Source organism: Anas acuta, chromosome 9 (genome assembly GCF_963932015.1).
Source record: "Anas acuta chromosome 9, bAnaAcu1.1, whole genome shotgun sequence".
NCBI lineage: Eukaryota > Metazoa > Chordata > Aves > Anseriformes > Anatidae > Anas > Anas acuta.
In genome coordinates this window covers 24,599,181-24,625,874 of record NC_088987.1, presented here as the reverse complement: position 1 = coordinate 24,625,874, position 26,694 = coordinate 24,599,181, and the positions used below count along the sequence as shown (strand labels likewise).

General features: G+C 37.1%; 1 long non-coding RNA gene across 1 annotated transcript; it reads right to left on the bottom strand.

The window, feature by feature from the left end:
* Nucleotides 1-3,842: 3,842 nt before the first annotated feature.
* Nucleotides 3,843-26,047, bottom strand: LOC137861118 (uncharacterized). Its single transcript, XR_011099396.1, has 4 exons — nt 25,690-26,047; nt 14,433-14,605; nt 6,769-6,869; nt 3,843-4,575 (listed from the first exon to the last, which is right to left on the bottom strand). It is a non-coding gene; the product is annotated as an uncharacterized lncRNA (long non-coding RNA).
* Between the last annotated feature and the right edge of the window lie 647 nt (nt 26,048-26,694).

The following is a 26,694-nucleotide window of genomic DNA, read 5'->3' as shown; positions in this document are numbered from 1 at the left end:
ATCCCTAACCTCAAAGCTATTCCATACCTGGAGGAGACTCTGACTTTAGCAGTGCCATTAAGAATAGAGCGATAAGCTTCAGACACTAAAATTTCACCTGTCTTGCAATTTAAACAAATTTGGATTTAAAAAAAAAAAAAAAAAAAAAAAAAAAAGAATGCTCTTTATCCTGATAATAGGAATGTTCACAATTTCCTAGTCATATGCAAGCTTCAGAAATTTTTCTGTATCTAATTTAATCCTCTTTGCCAGTTTAATGTTGATCTGATCTACAGATTTCTCAATATTGCTGAGCTGTATTAAATAGTTGTTGCAGTCTATCTCTTGAAGTGGCCTCATTTGTGTTGGAAGGGAAATTACCTTTTTTTGCACTGTGTAATATAACTTTCACAGCGTTTTAATCAAGGTAAAACTGCATACAGATCCTTACGCAAAGAACCAGAAGTCTAATGAATGGTTTTAGAAGAGTCTTATCACCATTATGAGTGGAAATGTTTGCAGTGCAGATAGGTTTTCAGATTGATTTTGAAGAAGAAAAACGAGACTTGGAATAGGTTAATAAGGCTATTATTCCAGAGGGGCAGCTCACTCTGAGAAAGTAGCTGAAGGGAGAACTAGAGAGGAAAGGCAAAAGGAACATATGACTTTTGGATTTACTAATCTTGGTTTCCTATATACGGTCCATAAAATATTCCACCGAGTGGTCCACCAGAGAACATAAAATCAATCTTCTTTAACATAAAGCAGAACTGCATTTAGTATGTAATTTTAGCAGTAATTGACTTTGAGATAATTTGGGCAAATAAACTAAGTTTCATTAAAGAAGATAATATCTTTAACCAGGTTACCACAGAAATGATGGAGTACCATGTGGCAGTAAGTATGCACACCCCATATAACCACTGCCACCCTTGGAGGAGGCAAACACATTGATTTTTTGCTTCTGTGAAGCCTAACAAATGGTTTTTGTTAACCACCATGCTAATCAGATTTATTTGTTCCCTTAAAAAAAATCAAACAAATATCAGAAAAAAAAGAAAAACAGAACAACAAACCATGCATACACCAAAAAGAAAGTGAAAGAAGAAATAAACAAAAACAAATAATAATAATAATAATAATAATAATAATAATAATAATAATAATAATAATAATAAACAAGCAAGATGTTTATCTTTCAAACCTTGTGTCATATTATGCTCATCAGACCTCTAAAAGCTCAGCAGTTGATAGACACTGTGCTAGGAAGTTTTTCTTCACCCTCATCATAGGAGAAGCAGTTTCTAAAGATATTGTCAAGCATAATGTGATGATTAGGAATGATTGACTGGCTTTCTGCAATCATCCAATTTACTTGCTCCTGATTTATTTCTTACACAACCTTACATGTATAATAAAGGTAGACAGAACCAGTACAGGATTGACAAAATATTATTTCTTTGTTATTTGCTGAGCTAGCTTTTTTTTCCTCCCCTATTACAACTATCCCACTAATATAGAGCAGAAGCATGCTAGCAGAAGTTTCTGCTGGTCTCTTCATGTGCTGTGTAGGTGTTTGCTATATTTAAAGCAGATTACTGTCCATAGGAAAAATAATTGATTTGGATCCAGTAGAAATGCACTGAGGTATACAGCATACTTGTCAGAGAGATTAATGTAGACCTAGTAATAAGATTCACCTCAGCTCTAAGGTTAAGCTCTAGCTCACCCATGCTATAAGCAGACCAAGACAGCTGCAGCACAAGAAAGCACCCACACCACTTTCCTCCTGCCAAGGGTAGCAAAAGCTAAAAGAGGACACAGATCAGACAAAACCAGTTAGTCCCCTGGGTAACCCCATTAGTTATCTCTGCTAAGATTTAGACACTATCTCTAAGCTGCTGTCAGAACTGCTCAGCTAGGTAAAACAAAGGGGAGGGGACAGTGACAAATGGACTTGCCCACCCCACAGGTGAACCTCTAGTGAGGAAGAGAGAGGCCCAGGCAGACAAAAACAGGGAGCCCCAGGCCAACATGCTGCCAGTGCTGTTTGTCAACTAATTGCAGTCAACGAATTTCACCCCAAAACTTATCCACATGTATATATAGTATAGCTGACTGTAGCAAAAGGCAAAATCATTCTCAACCTCAGTTTCACCTGCAACTCCACCATATCTGATTTATTACTGCTATCCAACTAAACAGAAGCAGCCTCCCTCCAGACTGCTACTTTCAGAAGAGCTTCTCACCCAGGCAGGCAGAATTTGAACCTCCTCCCCACCAAAACCTCTCACAGAAATCATCTATGCAGTTGCCACAGTCACAAAGGTGTTAAGACCTTCTCCAACAGAGTTGATTCTGGAAGCACGCATTACCACCTTCATCCCCTTCTTCCATCACAATCTGCAGGAAATAAACCAGCCCCTGAACAGTAACTGTGTTTGAAATACTCATTATTTCTCAGGTATGAGTTCAGGTACACATAGCATTATTTCATCACTTCAGTTTAACTCAAAAAATGTCTCAGGCTGCCTGAGTAGTCAGTCTCAAAAGCTGCTAGGCTAGTTTGGGATCAAAAACAATTTTCTCAGCAAGATGCATTTTTAAGTGAATACACTAAATAGTTTGTAGATGTTGCATACGTTTTAAAGGAGGTTGATTCCTGCAACCACCCAGGGACACCAAACTACTATGCTTTAACTGTGATTTGAGCTGAGAAAGATGATCCCACAAAATTCAAAGAAAAGCAACAAGGTAAACAGGGTTTATTTTCTTCATGGAGAAGCATTACAAACACTACTTGTAAACTGTAGCCATGACACAAATGACCAAAAAGCCCAACAAGATAATGAAGATTAGTATGTTATTTGTAATCAAGGAAGCCCTAGGATTTCTGGCGAATTATTGTCACTAAGGAGAAACGTTGTAGATTAAGGTCAATAGATATAGGGCTAATCAGAAAACCATTGGCTCATACTGATTTGATGTTGGAGATCTGAGGTTAAGAACACTATAGTAGCTAATCTACCAGCACTTGAAGATGAACTGAGTAACTTAATGTTTCCTTGACAAGAAATTCGGTAAGACAAAGTAGTAGTAAATTGGCCTTTACACCAAAGTGTAGTAACGGTGTTAGGGTTGTTCCATTAAAAATAAATAAAACATTTATCCAGTTCCCTGGGATGTTTTCGGTTTGATTTTGTTTTTTTGCCTTCACATCTGTTGTATCAGTGAGCCAATTGATCCAACCCACCACTTGTATCTGCCATTGGCAAACTGACGGAGGTGATGACCCCTGAAAGAGGTGGTAACGAACAACAGGAGACAGTAATCTCTGGGATCTGTACAGAGACTATAAGCCACAGTCTCACCATTTTTGCTCATTGTTCTGAGAGCACAGGGGCTACAGAGCAAGTTTTTAAACCCTGTTCTGGCTTGTGAAGTAGCATTTACTCCACTTTCTGTTTGGAAATGTGCCCAGAAACAGTGTGCGTGTGAACTGCCTCAGTAGATGCACAGGTCTCTGCCAAGGCACCTCCACAGAAAGCCAGGTTCTCTGTTCTGTCTCATACACAGGGAGCTGACAGTACCCCTTACAGTAAGCATATTCAAAGCCTTCCATGATAAGATCTATTTTTACTTGGTTATAACTTTGCCAGTATTGACCATTCCTATAAATTTCCTTCTGCTGGGTGCCTACCTCAGGCTGAAAGATTTTGAAAAGTATGAACTTCAGCAGATGAACTAATTAAGAAAGATGTAAGTGAAACATTTTATTCTTTTTTTTTTTTTAAAAAAGGACGTTTCCATTTAAAATGTTTTACACCTTCAGGTTAGAGAGTAGAGAGGGTAGGAAACTGAAATTCAGCAGACGGAAAGTATCATTGCAGTGTCATGGTGTGCAAATCCACCCAAGTTTGGTGGTTAAGCTATAAGCCTCCAAAATTTCAGTTCCCACCAAAACAGTTGAGGCTTTTGGTACAGCCTGACAGCAAAATGTTTTCAATGCAATTTCTAGACTGAGCTAGAGAAACTTTTTTTGTAATTGCTTTGAGTAATATAACACCACGCATGAGAAACAAGAGAAGAGAAACTCCTCCTCTGTTTTCAGTAGATTTGTTAACCAAGAAACGAAAGAGCTGTGTAACTCAGAAGAAAAGAGATGGGAAGAACTGGGAAAAACAGCAAGTTAGAAAGGCCTGACAGTAGAAACACAATAACATGCTAGGGCAGGGAAAGTCCTGTGGGAACAATCCAGGCAATTCTCATCAGGACAGATGACATCCAAGACAGACACATCTGCTAGTACATGCATATAAATTATTAAACTTTGGCAGAATTTGAGCCCAATCCAATTTCTCTAAAGCCTTTCTTTTGGCTGTCTCACCTGCAGTTGTCAGTGGTTTGGCTGTGTGTTATACAGCTTCTCATTTAGCCTAATCCACAATCACAAAAGGTGGAGTATTTTCTGTTTTTTGTAAGGATTATAAAAGCATGCAGACCTTGGCAGATATTTAGTCCCAGTATGGGGTATTAAATTGCATAATAGCAGTCTTTTGTTCTCCTTTCAGACTGTAGGCTTCAGTTTGTCTTCTCCTGTGGATATAATGAATTTTCTGTTTACAAGTATTTCCATTACCTGCTAGACTTGCATCTAGTTACTAGTTTTTAAATGAAACAAAAATATGATCTATAATTAGTGAGTTTCAGAAAGCTGCAGTGATTGACCCAGGAAGGGCTATTTTTTCCTTCCTCTGCTTTCTGCCAAAATGTTTGGGAATAAAGGGCTTTCCACCACTATGCTGGAAACCTTAGTCTCCTGGTCAGAAATCAGAGGCAAGACCATGCAGTGTCAGAGATCATTTATCATAGCTCATGAGCTATACATGTATATGAAAAAACGATTATTTTTTATAGTGTGATAGAGGAGTGCAAGGGTAAAATTTGCCAATTGGAGTTATGAAGGCAATGCAGACTTTGCTAGAATCATAATATAATTAGGGTGAAGTCTCTGATCAAAGCAAGTTGTGTTTTTGCTTTTGAACTGAGGAAAAGCTCAGTCAGCATTTTGATACTGTAAAAATGAATTCCTCAACCTTTGAGGTTATTAAAGACTTTAGAGCATTTTTACAATGAAAATCATAGTTAGCTAAGCCTCTAAGTACATTATATTTGAGGTAAGCATTTCTCTAAAATTTTAACTAGATATTTCACTTGCCATTGTAAAGCATTTTGTGGAGTTAATTCACACAGCTAAGCAATAACTGCATCACTTTGTAGCTTTCAGTGGTTCCAGCCAACATAATTCAATCTACATAGAGGACAGCACATTGGGAGGTACAAATTTACTCCTTTCTGCTACCTGCAGAATTAGATGATACACGTGATTTTTATTTTTATTTTTTTTTCAGAGACATCCAGGTCTACCCAACCTTTAAGGAAGGGTTGTCTGGGTAATTAGGTAGGTCATTTCTGCTACAATTTCTAACAACTGCAGTGCAGCCACACACATCAATTCTGTCAGCCAATGTTAAACATAACTATTATATTTGTTCTCATGCCCTAGTTAAGAAAGAGACACATTAGAGGAGCTACATCCTCTGCCCTGGGCTGAAGAAGAGACTGTGGAGGTTACTGTGCTTTAATCACAAGCCCATGGATAAGTAATAAAGGCAGAAGACACTTGTATTTCTGTTGCTTGATTATTGATGAAAATCAGACACCTTCAGATGAAATTTTAAACTTAAATTGCACATTTGATGATTATATTCTGTGGGAGTAAAACCTCACAGATTTTCCCAGCCAAAATTCTCTCAAACCATGGCTAACTTTCACCACTTTGCCATCCTTCCAGTGAAAAGGCGCATAGAGTGTACTGGGAGCTATACGGGACTCTGGCAGCTTTCACAGCTATCTTCTGGCATGCTGAACTCTCAGTTGGTGTTAGTAAAACCTTAGGTATTTATTTTTCCTCACATCGAAACTGTGATATTTTTATCCAGTTCTAAATGCCAGCTATTTAGCGTTCATCAGAGAGCTCCCACCAGCCAGCAGTCAACATCCGTTCAGTTGCTAAGAAATAAATTATCGGGATTTCAACAAGTTAATTTAGGATTCTTTTAAGATTCTGCATTTGAGAAACAGAAGGTTTATGTTGGGCTTTAAACCTGTTTTAATGAACTTGACCAGGTAGTTGTTTTATACTGTCTACAGTAAAATATGCAATAGACTTCTGACAGCATGGGACTGGAGACAGTTTCTTGTTTACAGCTAATAGCCAGTGCACATTGAGTTCCACAGTTACTGAGTGTGATCTTCTCTCATTTTCCCTTCCTCAAAGGAAAGAAAAAATGATAAAAGAGAAGTCAGATTAAAAGTAATTCTATTCCTTTCCTCTGAAGTCTAATGACTAGTCTTCTGTAGCAAAAGTAATTTGTATTCACTTTTCCAGTAATTGTGCTACGTTTACCCACAGTTATTGCTGATAAACAGGTAACAACAAGCCTCTGGACAGAATTCAACCCTTTTAACTAGCCTTTGGAGTTTGAAAGCTGCCATTTGTGAGTAGCTGGGGTTGCAGTGCTGTTCCCAGCACTTGCTTATTTTTAAGATTATAAAGACCTTAAAAGATTTAAGATTTAAAAAGTCTTTTGAAGATTATAAAATTCTTTTGAGGCAAGAGATGGTAGCAAGAGGGCTTGTATTGGTTTTATTGATCAAGTTTTTGCAGTGAGCTACTGTGTTTTCAGAGATGCCTGAATGCAATAAAATGTGTATATAATTTCATACCTTCACTATATGCCTGGCATTGTATGTGCACGTCCATCTCTGTAAACTGTATTGCATTAATTATGTTAGGTTTCCTAGGTACGCAGAGGCTTGCCTGGTTTCTGAAAAAATAAAATAAAATAAAATTAAAAAATAAAATAAAATTAAAATAAAATAAAATAAAATAAAATAAAATAAAATAAAATAAAATAAAATAAAATAAAATAAAAAGAATTAGTAAAGCTGTTCCTCCTGAGAATAAAGTTATTTCAGAAAGCTTAAATCCAAACTGTGCTGATCAAGAACAGGGCTTTCTTGATGTACAAGGCAGTTTAATGCTAGTCTTTAATGTTGCCTGACTCATTCATTTGACCGTAGTAAATTCCACACACTGTCTGGAAGCAAAGATCTTTTAGTTGCATAGGTTCACAATGAAATACGAAGACAATTAAACTGCATGTCATAAATTATGGGTTTTGAGACAACCTACAAAATCCTAGAGTATGCCTAAAAATGACTACCAAAAGAGAACTTCATTCAAAGCTGGCCATTGGACAGCTTTTCTTCCTCATTCCACAGTTTTAAAGATTAAATTGCTTTTACATTGACTCATTATTTAACTTTATACCCAGGAGCCTTTTGGGAATATCTGATAACACATAAACACAGCGTCCATAAATGGTAGCATTGCATTACAAGCTCCAGCTTCACAGTATCCAAATTTTCAGCTCTCAGAAAATGAAGCACTTACACAAACCTTCCAATGCCACCCTAGATGTGCAACCAATACTGTGGTTTTTGCTTGACTCCTGAAGTCGATACAGGGACATTGCTTCCCAGGACATTTTCCAAGACAAGTTAAAATTTGGATTTAAATAACTTTGCAGTTGCACTGACTTTGTTTCCATTAACACCAATATTCTGAGTCAAAGTTACTGGGAAGAAAAACAATTTATTCTGCTTCATGTATCAGCTATCAAGTTTTCTATTATGTCACTAACATCTTCATTGTTAATATGTTTTTGCAGTCTTTTTCCAAGACCTTTTAAAATATTTTATCTTTTTCTTATAACTCATTCAGCAGAATAATTATATTTAACATAATAGAAGGAACTATTTCTGTTTTGGATGATTTGTAAGTCTTACTGCTTTATAGCCACATATCCCAGAATCATTGCTGACCACGCACATCTGAGACACTAGACTGCGGTTGTAGATTGACTGAAGTCTGCAAATAGCAGTTACTAAAAAGTTATTTTAGAAGTTTTTTCCAGGTGACATTTGCAAAGGCACCACAGTGGCTTAATGACTAAATGCATTTTTTAAAACCAAATGGGTGTTTTTCTAAGAGCTAGATTTTAAGTGTACAACCAAATTCCAATGTGCAGATCTGCAGTCCTTTTTGTCAGACAGGAAAACACTTGCATGATTTTGAAAAGCCCAGTAGTATTTTACCAGGTCTTTAGCCACCTAAATGCATCCAAAATTTGAATTTATGTCACAATTGATATCAAGACTTGTTTTTTAGGTTATGTTTTTTACTCAAACTTCGAATAATTTACCCACTATATGGTATAGTAGAAAAAAATAAATGCAACAGCCTCTTTGCAGAATATCCTTGATTATATGGAGAGATATGAAAGCTGAAATCAGTGTAAGGCATTTCATTGATTTCAACAGGTTTGGGATCTGACCACAACCAACATAACTCCATTGACTATTTTTAATAATGGCACTTCTCATCTATTTAATTATTCCTCACAGTAGCCTTTATAAGGATTTATTTTCTACATAATGCATAGATAAATCATAATGATAAAGTATAACATGACACCATTATTCCCTAAGAAGATGGTCATAGCTTTTGTTTTATTTTCTTGATGGTTAATGCAAGCAATTCCTCATACACATAGAAAGCTGTGTGTGTGATCTTTTCCAGCAAAGATCAAAGAAGAGTTTAATTTCATGGCTTATCAATAAGAAAATCCTTCATTTTCCTAATTAATGTGTATATTCATAGGTTGGAAACTGAGATAAACTCCCACAGAAGACTAAAAAGGTATTAACTCTCCCAAGAAGACTGCAGTCTGCTTACAGCTTGAAGGAAGCAGCCCCTGCCAGGCTGCTTGTTCCCCGACTAGATGGTGGGCAAAAAATTAAGAAAGTTTTAGTACTCCAGTAGAGTACTAAATAGACCAATAGCACCAACAGACCAACTAGCACAGTGAATTACTCCACCAAATACAGTGGGAACAAGACTGACATGTGTGACCTCCTGGCTTGAGACAGCCAGAAAAGTGCTATTGCAGTCCCTGTGCTCTGTTGCAAATGAAATCACCACTATTCTTCAGTTTGTTTTTATGAAAAATTGGAGAAAAATATTTCTTTTATGCAATATGTAGAGACCTGCACAGAAAACACTGATGTTATAAGCTGCTGAACAGTGTCTATCAGAACAATTAGTCATGAAGTCCAGGAGCTGACAAGGATCCTAATTGTACGCGATCATAGCTTCAGAGAATTCAGCCATCTTCTTTCCAAGCCTGCCATGAATATCAGCCCACTAAAGATAATTATTTGTTTTACTAGGTTATAGGTACAGTATATTAGAGAGGAATGCATATTAAGATGTCCTGAAGAAGCATTCTTTAACAAAATCAGAACCCAATTAATTACTAGCCAGGGTTACATCCCCAAGAATGACTAAGTAGTGCTCTGATGTAAATGAATGTCCATCCTAAGACTGAAGGAACTGTGAGAAACAAGGAATGTGCAGAATCCCAGCAAGAATGACGCACATTCGTCTTGCCTATACTTGCATAATCATCAGCCTTTAGTAAGGAAAGACAAGTGATTACATTTTCCTAATAAAAGCCTGCGTTATATGAAAAGAGATTTATTAAGTTGATAAGGACTTTAGAACATTCATTTTGGCTATCTGGTAGAAGCCTGTCATAGAAGTAGAACTATTTTGCAGATATTTTTAGCATGAAGTATTGGGATGAGATGAGCCTTGATCAGCAACATTGTAAAGCAGGTAAACACACGTTCAATTGTAAGCATGTGATTAATCCCAAACTTATTTAGCAAAACACAGTGTTTAAGACTCTGGTGTAACTCATAGCTCATTACTCAGACAGTCAGAGATAGCCTCAAACGCCTGGTTCAGCGAAAGAAATCTCCAAAAGTGTCATTTTGATTTGAAATCCACTTCCATCCTAAAGAAAAGTCTTGTGTGAAAGTACACTTCTTTTGCCTACATGACACTTCCTAGCCTGCAGACCTATGCCATATCTCCACTAATATCTTTAAAAAGTCTTCTGACGAATTTCACATGCTCAAATTCACCGAGATCTTACTAAATATATATATACACATACACACAAACACACATATATATATTTTTGTAACTCACTGCAGGGATTTTTATTGGAAGAGAAGGACTTGGCTATAGTAAAATCCTGTGCCTAACGTGGAAAAGGAATGTGGGTGTTCTTCCCTCTGGGGTTTAGTCTTGTTTATTTTACAGGGCTAACATCTCAAAAAGCTGACATGCTCCAAAGCCATGTGTGAGTAATTTATACAATTTAGTATAATTTAAAAAACAGATCACTAAAACTCTGACTCAGTAAAGCACTGAAATATGTGCTTGAATACCAATGTGAACATGAGTACGCAGTGGCACGGGGAAATAACTTCTAGTAAATCCACTTATTCATTCAGCAGCCCCATATTTTATCCACTGTTGCACCAACATTTTGTTTTCTTTCTCCCATAATTTCACCCAGACCTTAAGTACTTTATTTAGAACTAGACTCCTGAAACAATAGGGACTGGCACAACCAAAAGACAAAAACAACACCAAAGACAGACATGCACAGGACAACCCAGAAGTAAGACAGAACAGCAATGAGTAAGACAGTATGGGCAGAAGAGCCCTGCTGATTTTTCTTTCATGAAAGTGCCTATGTGTGAAAAAGAAGTCATAGGAAATGAGAAAAGGAACAGCTCCAGAATATTTATGCTGTGGCACAGAAGGAAAGTAAGATTACAAAGTGAGAGCTAGAAAGGAATTTTTGGTACCTAAAATTTTTGCTAAAGATTTAGAAGAACATCACAAAAGCTGTTCTGACCATTTTCACATAATACTTTTCTAAATTTCTTATTCTATCCCAAGGTACCACCTAACAATATTGCTTATCTTGTCAAGGTGCAGGAGGAAACAAAAAAAAAAAAAAAAAACCACTGAAGAGACAACAGTGAAAGATTCAACTTGACAGGCAAGTTTCAGGCTAATTTTTTTCCCCTCCTAAATATAACTGTGTTTTCCTGGGGTATTGTAGTGTTCAGATTTTGACCTACTACTGTTTATCATATAGGCACCAATGTCATTCAGCCTTCACTCTGATTTCATTAGTCATTATAACTACTCCATGTTACAGTCTTCTCACCCTTCACTTCAGGTTTCTGGTTATTTCCATCAAAACCAGTGACCTCTCACCACTAGTAAATTCTGATGAACGCAAGGACATTTAGCAATTAGTAGAACCCAAAGGCAGTAATATCTGAAATTCCTCTGCCTTGGAGAGTTCTCTTGCACTACTCTAGCCAAATATGAGGTCTAACAATTTGCTGTCTTGTTTCCCAACATCTTAGTATATGAAGACTTACTTTATTTGCCAATATCACTTATTCCTCCAGACAATGTGGTTGTAATCAGGCCTCATTTTTTCTGCGTGGGAGTCCCACTCATATCTTGGAGGATGCTCACACTTGACTTTGAAACAGAAGAAAAATAAAAGCTGGGCTCCATAGCTAAATTATAGCAGGTGAAGACAATGTGACAAGTGTGACTAGAACAGGACCAGTTCTTCAAGGTGTAAGTTTTATGACATATTAGTCCGGAAGCAAAATACAGTGCCTTTTGAAATTACTATGTGCCATAAGCATCAGTATTTCACAGTGGCCTAGAACTGGAGTCTTTTTTTTTTCACCCCTATCTATCATTTAAAGATGCATAAGCACTCAAAGTGATCATTTCATCAGCCCGTTCCCAGCCAGCTGCACAATTTTCAAAGCTAAACTGAGATTTTACTCAAACACCAGTCACACATCCGTATTTGAGCTTCCATCACCTGAAAGCACTCTTGGAGGATCTCACATGAGTTAGAGAGCTGGCAAAATCAACCCATTGGCCACTGCCTTACCCACTTCAGTGCAGCAGCTAGTGACAGGGATTACACAAAACTTCACAAGTGCCAGCCCAGGCCTCTGCTGCTACACTCTGCAATTTGCCACAGGCACAAGTTGCACTGATGCTGTTGTATGTAACCATGTCACAAGTCAAACCAGTGACAATAACGTGCCTCCATACTGCCTTCCTTCCTCCTTGTGCTCAAAAAGGGGATGTGACTTTTAAACCAAGACATATCAGTGATCTTTGCAAGCTGCTTTTGCATCCTTTCCTGAACACCTTCTTTTCTCTATTACTATACTGGAATTTCTGCTTCAAAATACTTTAAATTTAATTCTGTCATGTCCCATGCAATTTGAAGGACAAGTGGTAGTTGTTTAAAAATTTGTCATATGTTTTATGTCAAGATCATCACTGAAAAATTATTATATGCATTGGAAGCTGAAATTGCTATCTATTGTGTACAGTCTTGGACACAACACAGTGCTTAGCATTCTCTGGTGATTGTTGCCAGTAAGTGTGTGGATCTGAGCTTGGCATCATACACTTGTATTTCTCAAGTTACCCAGTGCAGAAATTCTGAAATTCAGGCTGCCTTTACACTTTCACTGAACTTTATTCTGGCTACATAGGACAGATAATACCTGCTGTATTACTGTTATGTATTACATAAACTGGTTGGTACAAAGTTAGCTTGTCAATAATTTATCAGATAAAAATTTATCGGAAACTGCAAAGGGTTTTAAACAAGTTCAGCACTTTTGCCACATGCCCAAAACATTTTTCCAATACTAGGGGTTGGAATTTATTATGTAAATTAAAACACAAGCTACGGAGTACCGGGACAGAAGTGCAGTCTCCTGAATGACCTTGGCCTACCCATTCATGTCTATTTCTCCTTCCAAAACTTTGTCGTGAAATCTTCAGTGAACAATGGTGTTTACTAATTCTTTAGCATAGTGCAATAACGCCTCAAATCTGTTGACAAATCTAGGATTTATCTTATATATATATATATACACACACATATATACACACACATATATACACACACACGTATAATGTAGTAGTGGAGACAGTGGAATAGAATGAAGCAGAGTTTAACCAGGTGTCTGTAAAGTCTTAATAGTACAAGAATCATAAAAGGCTCAAATATTCCTCATTCATCAACTTTTCCAATGTCTGTGCTAGGTACTTCAGGGCACAGTTACAGCAGAGCACTGACTCTGAGTAGCAACAGAGGCTCATCTCATCCATCCTCTGATGCACACACATCCAAATCTCTCTATGTGACTGAGGGTCGTGTGTACCTTGTTCACTTGCTCCGATGTTCATACTCACATGAATCATAAAACACAGTCTCAGAATCACTCTACCTTCCTTCTACGCTTCACAAGAAAAAAATCTTAATCCATCAAGATCCACTGAAGTTACTCACACTCCCTTCACCTTCCTAAAACCTGCTGCTGCCTTTTAGGATTTGACAAGACTTGGCAGCGTTGCCTGGAGGAATCAACCTATAGGAGTTTGCAGCTTCAAATGAAGAGCATCTAAACTTCATTATACATAGTACCCTGGAAGGATAAACTGAATGAAAAGTTTACAATAATAGTTCAGCACAATAATTACAACAGTCCCAGATCTGCTGTTTTGAATTTAATCCATAACATTTAATTTGGGTTTCACACACACCTTTATAGAATTATCATTTCAGTTCTGTTTTGCACATAATTTTGTTTAGCATTCCCAATTGTACTTCCACTTGTACTACATCAGGTTTTTTTGACAGCCTTCTCTCAAACAAATGGTTCTTGGCAATGCACACTAGATTGAAATCATTCTTATTCATATTTTACCATAGTAGCTCTGTTCTAATAGAGCTCTGCATCTACCTCTCAGCACTTAGTTGCTCTTTTGTTTTCTTTTTGTGGTCTCTTTTTTTTTTTTTTGGGGGGGGGGGGGGGGATCAAAAATCAAACTAAAACAACTAAACTATTAGAAAAACTGATTTTAAAAAAAAAAAAAGAAATGTAAATTATGCAGTATTTCAGCAAAAGATATAATGGTCAGAGTAAAGTAATTCAGTTCCTAGAACATACTCTTTTCAGATAGTTTTTTTTCCTCTCCTTTCAATCAAAATATTACATTCTTTTCCTTCGAAGAATACCCATTTCAGATACAAAATATGTACTTAGCATTTTAAGCAATGCAGCAACATCTTTGTTTCTTGAAATGTTATGTAGTCTAAAATTTTAGTATACTCTGCTATGTTCTATACTCTAAATAATTAAGCCACTTGTTTAAAATGAAGGAAGGAAGGAAGGAAGGAAGGAAGGAAGGAAGGAAGGAAGGAAGGAAGGAAGGAAGGAAGGAAGGAAGGAAGGAAGGAAGGAAGGAAGGAAGGAAGGAAGGAAGGAAGGAAGGAAGGAAGGAAGGAAGGAAGGAAGGAAGGAAGGAAGGAAGGAACCACCTGTCAGTGGTACTGCTATACCTCTTGGACAGCGTACAGGATGTTCTTTCCTCTGATCCCATATGCTTAGTCTGTCATGGATGTCTTTGGTAAGCACAGCGATCTCTTCTTCATATCACATGTTAACTGCATTCATTATCTTCTGTCAGTGTTTGGTCAGTTGCTGCAAACCTCAAGAGAGGGCATGTATTCATCTTAAAAACAGAACAGGACAAGACAGCAACTTAGAGAGAATTTATGCAGAATGTGAAGTAGAGCAGTTGACCATGAACACATTTAAGAAAGAATTTCATAGCATGTGGAAGCTACATGCAGGTTGAAATGTGTAATTCTTGACCTAAACTCTATCAGATCTGCTACCTGCCTAACTGAGAGACTGTCTCTGGCCTCCAGTGTGGCAGCTGAAATTCACTAATGCCCTAAAGACAACCCTACTCTGAACAAATAAAAGATACTTCTGTACTTTTACTGTGCTTTTGCTTCATTGACTCAAAATAGCCAGTCATCTGACCCCTAAGACACTGAAGCTTGAAGCTTTTTGTTTTGTGTTTTAAAAGTGCTGAAGGGCAACCATGCCACAGGCGCAGGGGTATTGTTATTAATCATTGGCTCAGCATCACTACTGAATTAGGTGTTTGATGATTGTTATTTGTTTTCTTTCTACACTGACTAGAGCATTTATTTACCAGTTTTCCTGTTCTTTACATTGGTTGATTGAAATGCCTAGAGAACAGATATCTCTGATCATTTTATAAATTCAGAAGAAAAATAGCAGTAATACAAAATAAAGTCTGCTCTAGCATTGACCTACATTTAAGAAAAGTGGAATAATTAGCTGATTTGCAGTTTTATTTGTGCTCTTCCTGATACATGGTAAATGGTTTCTTCCACTGAGGATAGCATTCTGTGAAAGGGCAGTGTGCCAACCACATCTTGTTTCAAGACCCACCCTGCCATCCCAGGACAGGCAGACAGCCATTCTGGGTACACAGGCACACACTGCTACATATTTTAGGAATGATTAGCATCTCCTCAGTCACAGATAGTATTAAGCCAACTGGCCAGAAGAGACCTAATTATAACTCAACCAACCATCTGTGGTCACTCAGGCTGGCTCCAGGAGGGCAGGACCTGTATCTTACCCCAGTCCCACCCATGCCCTTCTATCTTTTTCCCCCACAGTGATGAAGAGTGAACTGGAACACAGCTGCAAAGTGATCTGGTTCATAGAGCTTATTCAGAAATGCAGGAGCTGAAAAGCATTTCCCCACCCCCACCCCCCCAGTTTTCAGTTCAGCGGCATGGGCCGGCTGACCAAACAGCTGCAGGTTTGTCAGTTCCTATCTGAGAACAATAGCAGGAATAGCAGGAGAGAATAGCAGGATAGCTCATGGTGCAGGGAACAGTTTGAATCTGCAGGTTCGGCCACTCTTGAAAATGTCATGAGTGTTAGGTTGGCTTCTCAAAATTACAAGGACAGGGAAAGAACACAAGGTATTTCCCCCACTAACATCTGTGGAAATCAAAGGGGATTTTTCCCTTGGACTTATTTCCTGAACCTGCATTTTAAAGCTTTTTCTAAATCATAAACCTGAATTGAATAGAAATACTTGGATTATAAACTCCATCTTTCAAGTCTCACATCCATCCTACTCATCAGTATTGTAGCTAGGTTCTCTTTTTCTATCCATCTAATTCTGGGCTAACTGCATATGAATGCAATTTAATTATTCCTGATTCACATTGGAATAAATAATAGCACAATTCTCTCAAATGCTCTCTCTTAACTTAACTAGACAAGCAGAAAATAAATAAATGCTCTCTCAGATTAAAAAAAAAAAAAAAAAGCAAAATTGTATAACTTCAACCTAACGTCACTTATTCACTTATAAAGAGCAAGACAAGAAGATAAATGATACCACTGCAAAACCTAAAATCCCACTTCACATACTGTTGGGAAAGCTTGCCCTGTTTTGCTCCATCATCTTACTGTTATAAATTTTTTGCAACCTTTTACAAAATTATTTTCCACATTGCTTGTGCTTTGCATTAATGCAAATGAAAGTAGCACACATTTTAAACCACCTAATACATTTTGGCTATGAAACCCAAATTTCTCAGTAAACCCTCCTACACAGTAAAGACTGACAGCTTCATAGCAATGGAAAGCCCTAAGATCCTGAATTATTAAAGAGGAAAAAATGTGAAAAAGTTATTATTTTAGGTAATTTGGAGAGGTTTCTAAAGGCTAGGAACAGGGTTCCCTTCTGCCTGAAGCCATTGCACTTAACTGTCACTGTCTCGAGTGCTCTGGATGTGAAGATTTAAAACAAAGAAAACAACAACAAAACAGAGCTAGTAAATATTTTTAAGAGTCTCTATTTCTTCAAAAGTAGTTGGTGCACACATGATGTTCCATCCCATAAAGAAGTATTAGTTCAGCTTTGCTACAACCTACTCAATTAAGCCACAGCTTCACTATTTCAAGCTTGAACTCAAGAAACCTTTGAACTCATTACATTATCACTCTGTTCTAAACATATAGAACTGAATTTAAAATCAATATATAATCCAATTACTAATGTTGTGAACAAGAGAAAGATCTTTCCCACTATTCTTTTCCTGTTTTGAATGCATACATGGGTTAATTCAAAGATTTTTGGATGTCTAGTTGTTTATAACTCATTTCATGTTTGCAGAAGGAATGTGATTTTCATTATCCAACACAGGAAATCTGATTCTAGAAACCACTCACCACACAAATACTGAAAACGTCTGAAAAAAACATCCTCAGTACATTTGTAACAGGGCATCCACATGGCCATCACTTGAAAACAGAGCTCCCTGTGCATGCTGAAAGGAAACATCCCATAAGTTAAAGCACAGATGGTGTATATAGAAAAATGAGTTATCTGGGGGAGAAGTCTTTTGACTTGGCCTTCACTGATGTACTACAATCTTGCTTGGGAATTCAGAATGATAATTTTTCCTCCACTTCCCTTGAACAATTAAACTGTAATCTGCAATGCAGCAATAATTTACAATGTGGCTCTAGGCAAAAAGCCTACTGCAGATTCTCTGCTAGAAATGCTATTAACACAGCTAATATCAAGGTCATTCTCAAAGCCTTTCAAGAGCATCTATAGAATCTCCCTGTTTGTTTGCCTATGGTTAAGCTTTAAGGTTGATTACGTTAACAGACACACATAAGACCTGATTTTACTGAATGAGGTTTAACATTTATTGCCAAATTATTTTAATGGCTTGGGAAGCAGAAGCTCCAAAGGTAAATACATCTCCAACAGAAACATTAATATGCAGCCTCATTTAAAAGTTTGCAAATAATATCTGTCTTGATACCTCAGCGTATAAACATATAGTTGTTTTGTTGCTTTCAGAAAGTTGAAGTTTTGGCCTCTCTCTATATATTTTTACATACCCATAAAATGAATTAAAAACTTAAAATAATCTGTTACTTCAATTGCTTGTAAGTTTTAGGCAGTTGGCAGTAAATTTACTTTTATATAAATAAATGTTATCTCATTACCAACAATCTCCATTAGGATCTAACAGACCATGAAACAGACTTTGCAAGATCAAGCAATGTGCTAAGTCCCAGAGAAATGTTATTTTACCTCCCAGCTTCAGAAGTTATGAGGGAAATGAAGCACTATATTACAGTTTGCAGCACAAACACTAAATAAGCCTTTTTATTCAGAGGCATTAGGAAAGAGAAGTGGGGATCACCCATAACTGTGAGGTGTACAGTTAGGTTATTCGGCACCTGTTCCTTAGCTTAATTTCCTACTGTTTTTTAACTTCTTACAGAATGTGTTTTTTTTTGCAGAGAAGAGGTTGTATTACTTCCAATACAGGATAAACTCATTTTAGACACCAGAGGAAACAACTATATCCTAGCACGTTACTGAAAAGAAACAAATAATAATAATAATAATAATAAAAGCCTATTCAGAGAAGAAAAATAAACAAAAATTTACAGACTTAGTGTTAAGAAAAAAATCAAAGCAAAACAAGAAAAAATAATTCTGAATGCTAATCAAAACATTAGAGCATTCACAATACACTCATCCTGTTTGTATAGAAATAACGTCCAGTTTATGAGACACACTGAGCTTCATATGTCTTCATCAAGCTAAACAGGTAATTTGTTAAGATAAATTACGGTCACATTTCATTCCCTACATGACATAAGAGATCAAAAATTGATACAGAATGTAAGCTATCCACCAAATAAATCCTGAGCCATTGTATCTTCACTCAGCATTTACAGACTGTGAGAGAGCACCGAGCTTGTAAGAGAATAAGCTTACCTGGCTTCAGACCTGGCAAAGACTTAAAGACCTTTGTACAGGGAACAAGTAAATAAATAAATAAATAAATAAATAAATAAACATTCACACAGGGAGCTAGATTTTGATGGTGGTGGATGGTTCAAAGAAAATGTGAAGTTCATAGAAAGTGACCTTTCTATGAGGGGTTAGGGTGATTTCAGCCAATTCTGAAAAAAAAGGAGCTATAGCTTACAGCTTGATTGTACGCTTAAAGGTTTTCTGTAATCTTGTACTTGTAAGAAAGACACAAATTAGTAAATCCAGAGTAAATCCAAAGTGGGAAGTAAATCCAAAATGGGAAGATAAGGAGAATCTTCAACCATTCAAGATTCTTTTTGTCAGCAGCCTGGTTGACTGGTTGACACTTCCCACCTAACCTTAGCCCTGTTCTTGTGTGTAATGGAAATCAAGGGAAACATCTAGGGCCTTATAGTACATCAAATCCATAAGATAATAATAATTTAAGAAACAACGTATTCTTCATGGCTACAGAAAGAAAATATATTTTCCAGTCTGTGAAGGCTGCATCAAAATAAAAAAAAAAAAAATGTGAATCAAAACAAGAATACTTTTAAAATTCCTTATTTAGCACTTCTTCCCACCTTACTTTGTTCTTTATCCATATTTAAAGTTATCAGAACCAATTTTAAAATATAGAGACATAGATGTGGCCATTGATCCCTTCTCTCAGTGTTGCTGAGAAACAGCAAGGCAGAGCTCTGAAACTTGAAGGGAAAATGCTGAGAAAACCTGGAGCAGGCTGCCTGGAGATGGTGTTTCTGATTGCAGCTTGGCACTTCCCAGTCACTGCAGTTAAGTTGGTTTTCTGTAACCTGGAGTGGTGCAAAAAATGATTGGAACATTGAAATGATTTTGAAGCTTATAAAATTAATTATATATTAATTAGCTTGTTTTATTTTCTGAGAGAAGTGCAATGTCCTTTCTTCCTAAATATCCTTCTGTCTCCAATGTACTCAGAAGGCAGGATGTGTTGAGGACATGAAGACGTGTCCCCAGAGGCCTTTAGAAGATGGGGGAAGGACAGACAACGCCTTCCTCAGCTAAATCAAATTCAAAAAGTGAGAGACTGTGCAGGTGAGTGCTTTAGAAGTCCTTCCCATGCAGCCTGTGTAGCCTCATGTTCAAAAAATAAATAAGAAATAGCACAGGCCTTTGAGGCTGCTAAGGCAATAGTTAATCAGAAACTTCTATGGGGACAGTTTTAACTACTAAAAATTCAAATTCCTTTAACACAAGCACCCTGGGCACTAATTTATCTGTCTTTCTGTAAGAGACACAAGCTCACTCACTGCAGGGCTCTCCATAGAAGCTGCACCTAAGTCAGGCTGCTGCTCAGAGGTGGTTTAGCCCTTCTAATGTCTTCTAACATGCCTCAAATTCTTCCACCTGGATTCCAGTACAGCTCCTATCATTCAATTATCTAAGTGCCCGGAGCAGTCTCTCAAGAGTTAACTCATCCCCTCCTGTCATGGTTAGGACAACCTCACATAGCTCTTTCCCACAGAGCTTATCTCAACCAGTCAGAAAATAATTACCACTCACCTCATTAGAACTAGGTCACATTCAATAAACTACTCATCATTTGAGATCAGTTATTATCTCTCCTAAAAAGACAGTATTACCTACAAAATGTAACAGACTCAAAGAAATGTAAATTGTTTATTTGAACAGTTGAAGTAAAGCACAGTCCTTGTGTATTTTCCTTCTAACAGCAGCCTTTGTGAATGTCTCTTTCTCAGTTTCACCTGGATCATTTTTATGATGGCCAGGGCTGAATTAACTTCTTCAAAGCAGCCCATAGCAGACTGTGTTTCAGATTTGTGGCTAAAACAGTGTTTCAGCTACTACTGAACAGCTCTTGCACTATGTCCAGACCTTCTTGGCCTCACACAGCAAGCACGCCAGGGGTGGGTGAGAGGTTGAGAAGGAGCATAGCTAGGACAACTCTGGCCAGGGGACATCCTACACCACCTACCATTGTGCTCAGCAGTAAAGACTGGCAGTAGAGAAAGAAGCAGAGGTTGTGTTTCCAAGGTGGACGATGCTGAGGGACTGGCTGGACACTGGTCTGCTAGTGGGAGGCCTTGGCACCACTTCAGTTGTTTTTTTGCTCTTTCCTTGGCGTATTAAAATTTCTTCAACTTGACACTGGAGTTTTCTTACTTTGCTCTTCCTATTCTCTCCCCCATCCCACAGGGGAGTGAGTGAGCAGCTGTGTAGGTGCTTGACTGCTGGCCAGGTAAACTCTAAACCAGTTTTGAAAATCACAACCAGCAGAACCCAGAAGTACAGAAGCAATGGGGTAATTTACAAACTGTGAGAGCAGTCTCCCTGGTGGAGAGTGTTTCCTAGCTCCTCACTGGCCTTCTGCAGAAAATTCCACTTATGGAAAAATTCATTGGTATGAGGACTGGTCAGGAAACATAACAAAGTAAACACATTCCTAAATTCTTTCTTTAGCTGCTCAACTCTGTCAAGTGCTTCTGAATCCTCTGGAAGTCAAGACCTATAAATGTTACTTAACTGCACGTGTCTTGCCAGTAGTCTGGGCTTATCTGAAGTTAGGAGAATTGACTGCTCAGGTCAAAAGCCTGCCAAAGCTACTAAACAATTAGCACAGATATTTCTGCTTTTGACTTCCTTCCTCCCTCAAAAAATTACTCTCCTAATTTATAGAATAAAGTTCATAGGAGCAAAGGGATCCAACTAACATTGACTTTCCACCAGTTTCCAAAAATTTTCCTTTGTTCTTTTACAAATATTTCTGTAAGTGCTTCTACCCCTAAAAAAAAAAAAAAAAAAAAAAAAAAATTAGTGCCATTTTACTTTATGACCCATTGCATGTATAATGTTTAGCAAGTAAGCAATCAGTAAGCCATTCCTGCAAAATACTGAATACAGCTGGGGGTAAGCAGGCTAACAGGTTATGAATGAATTTTCAAATAAAGATACAGTGTACAGGAATCATGTATTACCCAGTATTAATGGTTTGATCATCTAATTTTTAAATAATCAATCAGGTTTAAAGACTAATTGTTTGAGATGGCACTTGGATGATAATTTGCAGCTTCCTTGACAACATTTACTAGAGATATTTAAAAGGAAAAAAAAAAAAAGGCAAATAAAAACACAATATTATGACAGAATTGTGAAAATAGGTTCCTCAGTTCTTGAAGGCTTTGTAGAAATAAGAGTTCAGCACAACAGATTGTACAGAGCTGCTTTTCTTTGAAGACAGATTTTACTCGGTTTTGCTGAGAAAAAAAATATTATGTTTTTCTACTAAAAGGCAAAATGTCTCTGTGGAATAGTCCCATGGAAAGTCCAGTGACTATGTATGAGTACTTGATGAAAATGACAGCTCTGCACATCTCACATCTAGGATTAATGTATTGAAACTGATATACTTTTGCTTAACTGTAACTACATTTAAAGGTTATGAGCCATATATAATGGAAGTGTGAAGTTTCAGGAATTGCTCATCTTCAAAGTTCACAATACTAAAGAAGAATTTTAATCAGTTCTATTATACAAACAATACTAGAATATTTTCAATTTTTTTTTTCAATTCTGGAAAAATGAAATGAGAGACCCACATTGATACATGACTTGTGTCAGTAACTTTTTTAAGTTAATTTTTTAAAATCTCTATCTCTAGAAGCAGGTTTTAAAATCACTCTCTGAAAGAACCTCTCCATTAATCATAGAAGGACTAGAGTAAATGAACTTAGGCACTTAAGAGGTGATATTCAGACTCCCTCTCAATGAAGAAGAAGAAAAAAAATCCTGTTATTGTGTGAAGTTAGAACAACTTTTAGTGTCACTAAGGCTATCAATTTAAATTAATGCTCAAGAAACAGTTTCAAACACTCAAAGCAGCAAAACTGACTTTGTGTTCCTTCTGCAAACCAAGAAAAAACAGCACTACACCTCTAAAGAGCTACTCTCCTTTTCTGTGAGTATAGATAATAGTAATAGAGTCATAAATAAGCTCTTAACTGAAAAAGGACTAGAGATATGTGACAATGATAATGCATTTTATTAAATCAGCCTACTCAATTTAAAGCCCTCCCCCAGTCAAATATTACTCCAGCTGTAAGAGAAGGCTGGAGACAACCTTTTTTTTTTAAAATGTTTGTATGTCTAATTTTACATTCAAGTTAGCAGAGAACATGAAATAGAACCATGAGATTCCACGCTTATTTTTCAACATCTGAAAGTAAAACTTGTATACAGATATATCTCTAAAATTTATGGAGTATAGTTCTCTTTACTATTATTAGGGCCTTTTACTTGCAAAATCAGCTTGATTATGCTGCAATAGAATAATAGTTTACTAAATATTTCATTTGTAATTAATTTTCTATTTAAGTCATTAAAACAAACAAACAAAAAAAAAAAGTAATGGGCAGCAATCCTAGTGCATGCAAAGGTTAGATCAAATCTATACATAATTTCCTCTGGTGTCTAATAAGGGTTTCCTGAAAGGATACACACGCATAATGGTCCTCAAGCATATTTTGAACTAATACAAATGTAAACTAATTTCTGTGCAACTTCTTTTAAACTTCAGTTTAAAGGATGTGTTTAAGTGCTTTGCTGAATCCATTTAGCAGTGTGGTAAGGGGAAATTTTCAGCCTTCATGTAAACACATCTATTTCACAGTATTGTAAACCTGGTTCCAAAAGGTGAAGGAAAAGCAAAGAAAAAAAAATGCATAACCTGGAGGAAAGGTGGAGGATGACTTAAGTTTTTCAATGTATAAAATCCTAGGAAATCTGACCCAGCAATACCATATATCCTGAAAATCAGGCTTATGGTGCAGTTTTTTCACACATTTTATATTTTCAGATTAAATAATTCTTTGCTACATCTCAGCTTCTTTTCTGCTCTTCAACTTACTTGCTACAAGAAACTGCAAGGTATTTTCAACTCACTCCACTTCTCAGAGCGGACATATTATATTCATATGTATAAGATATATAATATACATTATATAATATACCCCTTCTACCTCTTATTAATACTTCTCCTCCCAGACTTGGAAATGTTCCCTGTTTCATATATTTTACAAATAAATAAGTGGACATGTTGCAGTACAAAGCTTGAACACCCACTCCTCTGATAGATTTCCACAGTTCCCTTGAAAACCCCACTGACAGCACCTTACTTGCCTCACAGGATTGCTCAGCAGGATTGAAGTTTCAGCTACTCCAGAGAGGTCCCTTCAGGAACTGGGGGTGGCCCATCCATCCTCACATAGATTTATGCCTAAATGGTTGCTCTCAAGGCCAGGATCATCTCCTTGCTTACTATTTTACAGAAGCCTTTCATGGACAGGCTTCATCCTTGCAGTGCCTAAACGTTACCCTAATGTAAATTACTTCTACTAATAATTACATCATACAGAGAAAGATATGTAACAGCATCACAAGCCCAGACTTTGCTTTGATGGATGTGAGCTTGTTCTTGAAAAACATTAATGAAATTCAACTTTAGCACTTAAACATTATACACAGCTCTTGTATATGATCTGAGCACAGTAGCAACCACTATTGCCCTTTCTGAAACAGCTGTCTGCAAGAACTGGTAAAGTCCCTAGTAACACAACAGTAAGGGAAATTCAACCCTTTGTTTTTAAAACTTCACTCACCTCAACACCCTGTCTACCTTCACAGTCTTGTTTTACCATTCAAACACTACTCCGTGGAAAAAAAAACAGATGTAGATATCATGTTAGTAGGGATAGACAGTAAGTAATGCATCTGTCTTTGCCTAAGCCACAGTTACCTGCACTGCACTTCAGCTTGGTACATGTTAGCAGCAGAAGTGCTGCCTGGGGAAAGGAGACTGGAGCAAGGTATCATTTACTATACTTTTGGTAGAGGAGTTCACAGGCCTCCTCCCATGCTTTTCTGGACCCCATCTTCAGAACACAGCATTGTCTTCCAAGGACTTCTGGAGGAAGGACTTCTCTGGTACAGGGAGTTTCATGACCATACCAGCGCTCAGCTTTCTTCAGAGAAAGAACATCTCCAAGGTTCCTACAGCTAGGAAAAAAACTTGAACACTCTCGAGTGTTTCACTCTTCATCAGCTGTCCTTGACAGTGGGTGGGTGACAGCCTCATATTCTTTTTTTCCTTTTTAATTTCTCCACTAATTGTTCTGTTCTAATGAAAACCAAGGCAGTATCATTTTTTTTCTTCATGGAAATATTCTTGTTGTACATTGGTTTATAATTAAATTATTAATTAAATATCTATAATTAAAAGATCTTCTACCATAAGGTATTATTAAAATAGAAATTTTATGCACAGAAAATAGGAGTACACAATAGGTTCACTATAGCCTGCTACTGGCAGTTAACACACCTGTTATTGTATCTTTTTTAAGTAGAAAAAGAAGTTGGCAGTTACAAGAATATAGTCTAGAATTAAAATAGTTAAATATTACAGCATGACTTAAACAAAATTCAAAAATTAGTTAAATATTAGTGGGTCTCAGTATATTCAGTAAGATAAATGCTACTTCTTTTGTATACTCTTCGCTTAAAAAAAAAAAAAGGCTTGGAAATATAAGAACATTGAACATTCTCAATCACATTGGAAGAAAAAAAAAATAAATAAAAGACTTCACAGAAGTGAAAAATAGGATGAATAAGAAGGGTACCAATGATACTTTAGACCCATCAAATTATACTCAATATATATAGTATATAAATTTTAGAAACATAGCCGTTGTGATGCCCCTGAATGCATGTAACATTGTTCATAGGAGGTCACATTACTTCAAAGCATTTCTGAGACCTACTCAAAATTACAAAAGCCAAAAGGCATTTGAAGCCTGTTGTCTCATTTCCCTCTATGCTTTATCAAAATGTTACCAATGTCAATAGCTACTTACAGGTAGCTGTGATTCATCAATTATCCATCTAATACACATTAACAAGACAACTAGCAAGAACCTAGAAGCCTTTTAAAAAGGCTGGAGAAAGATGGGCCTCAGTTTAATAAATCATTAAATGGTGTAATCTTTGAATTGCAAACATGTGGCCTGAATATGCTGTTAAATAGTTTTCTTGTATGGGAATCATATGAACACACTGTTCAGCTGTGATTTGTTGTGAATTCCTTCTCAGCCTCCATTTTCATTACACCCAGATCATCAGATCCTGGTGGAGGAAAAGTTGCCGAGTGGCCAGACCCAGGGCCCACTCAGAGTAGCTGGGGGGCACTTGCAGGACCTGCAGCTAGCTCCCAAGTTGAATGCTGCTTTCTCTTCAGCTGCAAACTGTCAAAAACACACTGGCTAATGCCTGCCACTGTAGGCTTCCTTTTGCAAGCCACTATTTTGTGTCAAACAGAGCTCAGAAAACCCAGGAACTCAAAAGCATCTTGGAGCTGAAGCATTCTGTCTCTACCTTGCTGCTGCAACTGCTGCAATTACTTATTTTGTTCCCTGAAGGGCAACTAGCCTTAGGCTCCTTAAGAATAAGGAAAAGCATAAGTTCATTCTGGCTCTTGATTGCAAAGCAGAAAATAGTTACCAAAAGGAAATCAGCTGAACAAAAGATCAACATCTACCTGGAACTCAGGGCAATTATGGGCTGCTGAACAGATTTCCTTCTGTGGCCATCTCTCAACTGCCTTTGCTGAAGGACTATTTCAGCAGACATCTTCCCCTCATTGTTTCTTCTTTGGAAGAAACGACTCTTACCATGGTTCACGGTCTTCTAATTATATTTCTTTTATTTTTGCTGAATATTGAGCACAAACAAATCTTAAAAACAGATCCTAACCCCCCAATACCTCTCTTCCTGCAATTCAGCATGCTGCTATCATTGTATGCCAGATGCATATTAACGTTTTTAGCACATTGGGAACAAAAGTTTTTCTAAACGTAATCTCT